We start from the raw sequence: 8,420 nt of genomic DNA, 5'->3' as shown, positions 1-8,420 counted from the left end.
GACTTGTTGCTGAAGTTTTAAAAGTGTGTTTTTACTTGTACAGGGTTTTTAGTTGTTCTCCTTGGGGTCCATTTCAGCATTTTCCTGCAATGGGTGGGGGGGATGCAGAAATGCCCAGGATCCCCAGTGCCCTCACAGTGTCTGCAGGAGATTCAGCACCCACAGCTGTGCCAGTGCCAGGGGCAGCGTGGAGACCATCCCTCCCTGCCCCTGGTGGGTGTGGGCTGAGACTCTTGCTCCTTGTGGGGAACCCACTGAGATGGGGTCACACCAAACCCTGGGCTCTACATTTATGTATCAACCATGAAATGCCCCGAAATTCATCTGCAGTCAGGAAGGAGCTCTTGCAACTTGCTCCCTCTCCCACATCCTGTGTGGTTGTTATTTTAAGCCATTCCCTGATTTCAGGGCCCTGGGCTGGAGATCCCCATTCCCAGACTGACTGATGTGTGCGATGACAGAACTTCTGCCGTTGGGCAAGTTCATTTCCCATGGGATTGTGGCCTAATACATAAATATAAAACTGGCACATTTTTACTCAGCTGAAAAGAAAATAGCTGCAGTTTGGATGAGATAACATTTGCAGGAGATAAGGCAGCAGCTGGAGTGTGAATTGCCATGTGGATCCCATTTTTCCCACAGATCCCTGGTGGTGTTTGCTGGCCAGGCTGGGCAACGTCAGCTCTTGATAAGCACCAGTGTTAGTGCAATGTCTCAGTTCTGCTTCATCTCACCCCACACTGGCCTTTCCCTGGGCAGGGCACAGGAGTGGGAGCAGGGATCTCACTGCCCAACACCTTTGGAATTCACTGAGGGATGTGTCTGGAGCTGTGCTGGTGCTGGGAGAAGCTGGGCCAGCCCTGGAGGCTCCGGGCTGGGATGGAGCAGCCTGGCCTGGAGCAGGGCAGGGAGCACCAGGGCAGGGGATGCTCCTTGGGCAGTGGCCAAGTCCCAGCTGGGTGAAACTGATGTGGGTCTCCTGTCCCCTCCTCCAGCAAGGGAACCATTAAGAAAATGCCTTGGGGAGTGGCATTTCCATTGCTTTGGGCAGGATTGTGCTGCTGCTGGGAACAGGGTGGCTGGGGCTGAGGCCTGGCTCCTGTCCCACTGTCCACGAGCTGCTCCAACCCAGAGCTGTCCCCAGGGCCTCTTTGTGTACAAGTCCTGGTGAGAGGAGGTTGTGACCCTGGGCTGGGGTGGTGGCCCAGTGTCCCCAGGGCCCAGGCTGCCTTTGGATCTTGATCTCAGGCCCTGGAGCCTTGGAGCCATTAGCACATGCAGCAGAAATGAGCATGTTTGATCCAGCAATCCTGAGCTCAGCACTTACAAATAACCCAATGGGACCAGGCAGAGTATCTAAAACAAAATCTCCTCTCCTCTCCTCTCCTCTCCTCTCCTCTCCTCTCCTCTCCTCTCCTCTCCTCTCCTCTCCTCTCCTCTCCTCTCCTCTCCTCTCCTCTCCTCTCCTCTCCTCTCCTCTCCTCTCGAGTAAATCCTGAAGAATGTTCTTGGAGCTCTTCAGGCACCACAGCAGAGGTGCTGATGGGACACGCACATGGTGTGAGGGGTTGGAATACCAAGAGACTGATCTCCAGTCTGTGTAACCCAGCCCTTGACTTGTTCCTGTGTCCAGGCAGAGCCAGTCTCATCCCATCCCATCCCTCTCCATCCCATCCCATCCCATCCCATCCCATCCCATCCCATCCCATCCCATCCCATCCCATCCCATCCCACCCCATCCCATCCCATCCCATCCCATCCCATCCTTCTGCATCCCATCCCATCCCATCCCTCTGCATCCCATCCCATCCCTCTGCATCCCATCCCATCCCATCCCATCCCACCCCATCCCATCCCATCCCATCCCATCCCATCCCATCCCATCCCATCCCATCCCATCCCTCTCCATCCCATCCCATCCCATCCCATCCCATCCCATCCCATCCCATCTCATCCCATCCCTTGGAGAAGCTGCAAGACCAACATGGTTATACATGGGAGGTTAAACAAGGGGGTTTATTGGTTATTCCTTGTCCTGAACTCCCAGGCTCAGAGCCTAAATCATTAGCAAATCCATATTTATTGTCATAAAGGGCACAAATGATTTTTTTTTATGGCAGAAAAATGCAAAATCCAGAAAAACCTGAGTAAGGGAGAATTTCTTTGTAAATGTTTGCAAAGACACTTTTATTGCAGAGGCTTAAACTGTTCTGCTGTTTCCCTCCCTGCCTGTCTGCTGCCTCTGGTCAGCACTGACCACTTCCTACCAGCCTCAGCAGAGACATTGATATGTCAAAAATGGTTTATTCTTGCAAGAAAATCTCAGAAAGGAGAGACCAGGACCAGGAGAAAGTCGTCTGAATGAGCTCAACCCTCACTGCCAGACATTGAAAAAATGCACAAAAAAAGGGAAAAAATCGTGTGTCAGAGGTTGTCTGAGGTACCAGCCTGATCCTGAATGCAGCACAAGAGGGATCTTGGAAGGGGTGGATTGCTTGGGGTCAGCAGGGCTGGGAGTGGGGCAGCTGGTGGGGCTGCAGGGGTGGGACAGGTGGGGTGGGACATGTGGGGTGGGACATGTGAGGTGGGATGTGTGGGGTGGGACATGTGAGGTGGGATGTGTGGGGTGGGACAGGTAGGGTGGGACAGGTGGGGTGGGACAGGTGAGGTGGGATGTGTGGGGTGGGAGACATGGGGTGGGATATGTGGGGTGGGACACGTGGGGTGGGACGTGTGGGATGGGACATGTGGGGTGGGATGTGTGGGATGGGATGTGTGGGATGGGACAGGTGGAGTGGGACATGTGGGGTGGGACAGGTGGAGTGGGACATGTGGGGTGGGACAGATGGGGTGAGACAGGTGAGTCCCCACATCGTGCTCACCCAGGAGAGGGCAGGAGCCTCCCTGCAGGAAGGTCTTTGCAGTTCCTGGGGAAGAGCCCTGGGTCAGGATGAGCTGCTGTGGGGATAGAACCACAGAATCACAGAACCATAGAATGGATGGGGTTGGAAAGGACCTCCAAGATCATCAAGTCCAACCCTTGGGCCAACTCCAGTCCCTTTACCAGATCATGGCACTCAATGCCACGGCCAAGCTCAGCTCAAAAACCTCCAGGGATGGGGAATCCACCCCCTCTCTGGGCAGCCCATTCCAATGCCTGAGCACTCTCTCTGCAAAGAATTTCTTTCTGATCTCCAACTTCAATTTCCCCTGGCAGAGCTTGAGCCCATCGTGCCCCCTTGTCCTATTGCTGAGTGCCTGGGAGAAGAGACCAACCCCCACCTGGCCAGAACTTCCCTTCAGGGAGTTCCAGACAGTGCTGAGGTCACCTCTGAGCCTCCTCTTCTCCAGGCTGAACACCCCCAGCTCCCTCAGCCTGCCCCCACAGCACTTGTGCTCCAGTCCCTTCTCCAGCCTCGTTGCTCTTCTCTGGCCCCGCTCCAGCCCCTCAATCTCTTGCCTCAACTGAGGGGCCCAGAACTGAACACAACACTCAAGGTGTGGCCTCCCCAAGGCAGAGCCCAGGGGAAGGGTCACTGCCCTGGGCCTGCTGGCCACGCTAGTTTGGATCCAGGCCAGGATCCCATTGGCCTTCTTGGCCACCTGGGCACACTGGTGGCTCCTGTTGAGCTTCCTGTCCCTCAGTCCCCCCAGGTCCCTCTGCCTGGCTGCTCTCCAGCCACTCTGTGCCCAGCCTGGAGCACTGCAGGGGGTTGGGGTGGAATGGGAATGTTGGGAAGGGGCTGGTTTTGAGGAGCCTCTCCCTGTGCTGAGGCCTCTCAGCTGAGTCACCAGCAGGTCTCCAGCAGGCTGGGACCAACCTGGGCAAGTCCAGCTGCAGGGCAGGTCCTGCTGGGCCAGGTCAAGGCTTGACTTGCTCATTTCCAGCCCAGGAGAACTTGAGGGATTTAGGAGATCTGCAGGTCTTTCCAAGCACAGGAGCTGAGATGTTCCCAGGGCTTGGGGAGGGACAACAGCTGGTTCCAGATGTGCTGCTCCAGCCTTTGGCTGCACAGGCACGTCCTTTGGGGTTCAGCCACTGTGAGCTCCTGAGGGCACACCATCCAAGCAGGAATGTGCTGGGAAGTGGGGCAGTGGGCAGGCAACTCCTGAAAAGTAGCTCTGAGCAGAAACTGCCAAACCTCGAAGGATTAGTGCCTTTCCAGAACACTCTGCTTGCCAAGTGCATACTTAGAAAGAGCTCTGGGGTGTATTGCAAAATCCCCCCCATTTGGAGTGGGTTTGGAATACTTTAATCCCTCTTTAATGGTACTGCCCAGGAAATGACAAAGCTTTGGAAAAACAAACAGATTGGATTGTGGCTTGGTACATATCAAACTTGCACACATTTTTTACATGCAGCTCTCTGAATCACAGCAGAAACCTGCAACCTCCTGCCACAGCTTTTCCTGCTCCTCTGGCACTTCTGGCACGAGAAATGGACAGGGCAGCAGATTCCAAGGCTCAGCCACATCCAGGTTTGCCCCATGCTGGAGGGATCTGGGTTTGATGACACTGTTTGAGGGTTTATGGGGTTTTAGGAAGAAGCTGCCCCTCTCACTTGGTGTTTTTGCCCTGGGGCAACATCCTCTGCTGCTCCTGATCCCTGTGGATGGGCACTGCCAGGGAAGCTGAAGTCTTTTCAGTAAGAAAAGACTTGTCTAAACACTGTAGAAATACCCATTGCCCATGGAATGCCCAGTAGGAATTCTGGGTGCTGAGTGTCCCATTCCAGGGACTTCTCAGAGCTGAGCAATCTGCACTAGGGAAAAGGAAATAAAATGAAACATTGGTGTTCTTCCAGTGGTTGAGGAGTAAATATTAATCTGTTTGAGGTTTTGTGGGGTCACAGTTTTTGAGACTGAACATTGAGAACCTTGGGGGTACTTGGGGTCATACACGAGAGGAGGCTGCACTTGAAAAATCCACATTAGATTTATTAGTACTTCATTTAAGCCACACCAAGAAAGGAAAGAATAAAGTCTGACCTGGGCCTGCAAACAGTGAAATGCAAGGTTTGGGATAGTGCAGGGCTTGTGTGAGAGGAATTCTTGAAGCCACAAGGCACAGGTGCCTGAACAGTGTCACTGCTGTGTGTGTGAGCCCAAACAAACACTGGATTAGGGACAGGGACAGGAGCCCTCCAAGCTGAGTCTGGGTGTGGGATTGAGTTCAGGGCAGCTCTGCCTTCAGGGGACACAGTGGGAAAGCACAGCTCCCCTGAGGGGGGAATGGACCCCATGGGAGGCAGGGATGGAGAGGGAAGGGAAGGGAAGGGAAGGGAAGGGAAGGGAAGGGAAGGGAAGGGAAGGGAAGGGAAGGGAAGGGAAGGGAAGGGAAGGGAAGGGAAGGGAAGGGAAGGGAAGGGAAGGGAAGGGAAGGGAAGGGAAGGGAAGGGAAGGGAAGGGAAGGGAAGGGAAGGGAAGGGAAGGGAAGGGAAGGGAAGGGAAGGGAAGGGAAGGGAAGGGAAGGGAAGGGAAGGGAAGGGAAGGGAAGGGAAGGGAAGGGAAGGGAAGGGAAGGGAAGGGAAGGGAAGGGAAGGGAAGGGAAGGGAAGGGAAGGGAAGGGAAGGGAAGGGAAGGGAAGGGAAGGGAAGGGAAGGGAAGGGAAGGGAGCTGCAGCCCCAAGCAGGGGAAGATGAGCCAAACATCTGGTCCAGCATTCGACTAAGCTGCTCTGCAGCCTGCAAGTGGATTTAGAACAACCACAGAGCAGTGCTGGGGGCTGTGTGAGCTTCTGAAGTCTCTGGAACCAGGGGATGTGGTGGCTCCAGCTGCTCACAGGAAGGAGGAGCATCACAGGTGCCTGTAGGGCACTGATGGGATGTCCCACTTGGGAGGGCAGCAGGTCAGCCTGGCATCCCCTGCACCCCAAACCATTGCAGGCCCCTGGTGTGTGCAGGGGCTTTGCATCCCTCTTGGTGGGCACAGCAGAGGCACAGGGTGGGAACAGGGGCAGGGAGGGGGTGCATGTCTCCTGCAGGGCTCTGCTGTCTGCCCACACCTCCAGGGTCAAGGCTTTGTTCCAGCCCCTGGGACAGTGTGGTGTGGGGTGTCCCAGGGAAGATGATCATCAGCAGGAGGGAAGGGCTGAGAGCAGCCAGGAGGAGCAGCAGGAGCCAGCCCACACTGCAGCCCAGCCAGGCTCCCTCTCCTGCCCTGGGCAAGTCCCCTGGGGGTCCCAGCAGCAGGTCCTGCAGGGCTGTGGCAGGGCTGGTGTGCCCTCAAAGCACATCCAGGGAGCTGCTGCACATCCCTGTATCAGGCTGCTGCTCCAACACTATTTCTTTGCTTTTTTACCTGGGGATTTGACACAAAAATCCTGTTATGCTTTGTCCTTCTCCAGCATCTGATCCAAAAAGACTGTCTTTCCTCTTCCCCTGCCAACCAGTGGCACAACAGCTGAGCATTGGGCTTGAGAGGCTTCATCAAAGCATTTGGGTTTCTAGACCTGTGAGTAGAAAACTAGAGCCACAAACGTGGGAATTCCTCCCTGGGAAGTGGGTGAGAAGGGGCTGCCAGTTCCTGTCAAGCACCAGGGCATGTGCAGGGGAGACTGATTTCCTCCAGGACCTTCAGACATCAGCCTGGGTGCAGCAGCTCATTAAAAGAAACTAATTGCTGCAGTCATTTGTGAAATGAATTTTTCAAGGTTAATTTAATTTAGTGCTGAGAGTTCTCCACTTAGCTCTGAAGAGGGTGAAGAGCACGTGGCACACAGCCATGCCCTGCTGCAGCCCTGCCCTGGGGAGCACCCAGCACGGGCAGTTCAAACCTGGAGCATCCTCAGGGATGCCCCCTGAGCTGGGATGGGGACACCCAGCCCAGAGGGAGGTGCAAAGCACTGGTCCCACGATGGCAGGGTGACCAGCAGGCCAGCCTGGCCTGTGCTTGATGCACACACCAGCTTTGCTTGGTCTTGGGATGGGCAATCCCTTCTAAAGTCCCTTTAACCATTCCAGAGATACAGGAATGCTGAGGAAACCCTTGGCATGGAGTTTCCATAAGCAAATCCCCTTGTGTGATGGACTCCCAGATGGCATTAAAGACAAAGGAACTGTCTCTGGGGACAAAAGAGACATTTGCTGAGATTGGGATGGTGTTTGGTTATGGAATCATTTCCTGGTTCTTGCAGATTAAAAGAAAGTCCAAGGAAGGAGAACAAGTGCAAAGCCTTTCCTGATGTGCCATTCCATGTCCAGGGTGGGGGCTGTGCCAGCCTTTGCTGATGTCTTTGTGAATGGCCACACACAAAGTCTGGGCAGAGGTTTCAGTGCTGTGGGACATTGTACATGAGATCTCTGCCCCCTGACTGTGCAGGAGCAGTGGGGACCTCTGTCCATCTGTCACAGAATCCCAGAATATGCTGAGCTGGAAGGGACCCACAAGGACCATCCAGGCCAACCCTCAGCCCTGCACAGCCCCATCCCTAAGAGTCACCCCCTGTGCCCCAGAGCATCATCCAAACACTCCTGCAGCTCTGGCAGCCTTGGGGCTGTGCCCACTGCCCTGGGGAGCCTGCTCAGTGCCCACCACCCTCTGGGGGAAGAGCCTTTCCCTGAGATCCCACCTGACCCTGCCCTGGCACAGCTCCAGCCATTCCCTGGGTGCTGTCCCTGGTCCACTCACAGTCATGCCCCCCATGGAAGGAACCAGCTGCAGAGCCCAACTTGGCTCAGTTTTGAGAGTGCCAGGGCCAAGAGCCAGGACACGGGGAGCACCCTGAGCCCCAGCACCTCCACGCCCTGTGGTGGCACATTGAGGGGCCTGTCCCACCCAAGGGCTGCCCCCCTGCCAGACCCCCTTGACCAGACCACAGCCCCAGGGTGGAACAGTGGGATGGAGCTGGGAGCAGTGGGATGGAACTGGGAGCAGTGGGATGGAGCTGGGAACAGTGGGATGGAACTGGGAGCAGTGGGATGGAGCTGGGAACAGTGGGATGGAACTGGGAGCAGTGGGATGGAGCTGGGAACACTGGAAAGGAGCTGGGAGCAGTGGGATGGAACTGGGAGCAGTGGGATGGAACTGGGAGCAGTGGGATGGAGCTGGGAACAGTGGGATGGAGCTGGGAGCAGTGGGATGGAGCTGGGAACAGTGGGATGGAGCTGGGAGCAGTGGGATGGAGCTGGGAGCAGTGGGATGGAGCTGGGAACAGTGGGATGGAGCTGGGAGCAGTGGGATGGAGCTGGGAGCAGTGGGATGGAGCTGGGAGCAGTGGGATGGAACTGGGAGCAGTGGGATGGAGCTGGGAACAGTGGGATGGAGCTGGGAGCAGTGGGATGGAGCTGGTGGAGCTTCACTGGTCCCACCTGAGCACAGACCAGAGGGGAAGTGGCTGCTTGGTGGGTGTTTCCTGTATTTACAGAGGAGCCTCCAGCTGTGACAGTGCAGATGTTTCCTGTCTCTTGGATCTGCAAAGAG

The 8,420-nt window shown here is 55.7% G+C and overlaps 1 long non-coding RNA gene across 1 annotated transcript; it reads left to right on the top strand.

The window, feature by feature from the left end:
- The first annotated feature begins 2,327 nt into the window (after positions 1-2,327).
- Positions 2,328-6,596, top strand: LOC139680763 (uncharacterized). The gene is made up of 3 exons (XR_011699407.1): positions 2,328-2,440; positions 4,363-4,478; positions 6,346-6,596. It is a non-coding gene; the product is annotated as an uncharacterized lncRNA (long non-coding RNA).
- The last annotated feature ends 1,824 nt before the right edge of the window (positions 6,597-8,420 follow it).

Source organism: Pithys albifrons, chromosome 19 (genome assembly GCF_047495875.1).
Source record: "Pithys albifrons albifrons isolate INPA30051 chromosome 19, PitAlb_v1, whole genome shotgun sequence".
In the NCBI taxonomy this organism is placed as follows: Eukaryota; Metazoa; Chordata; class Aves; order Passeriformes; family Thamnophilidae; genus Pithys; species Pithys albifrons.
This window is presented reverse-complemented; position numbering and strand designations above follow the sequence as displayed.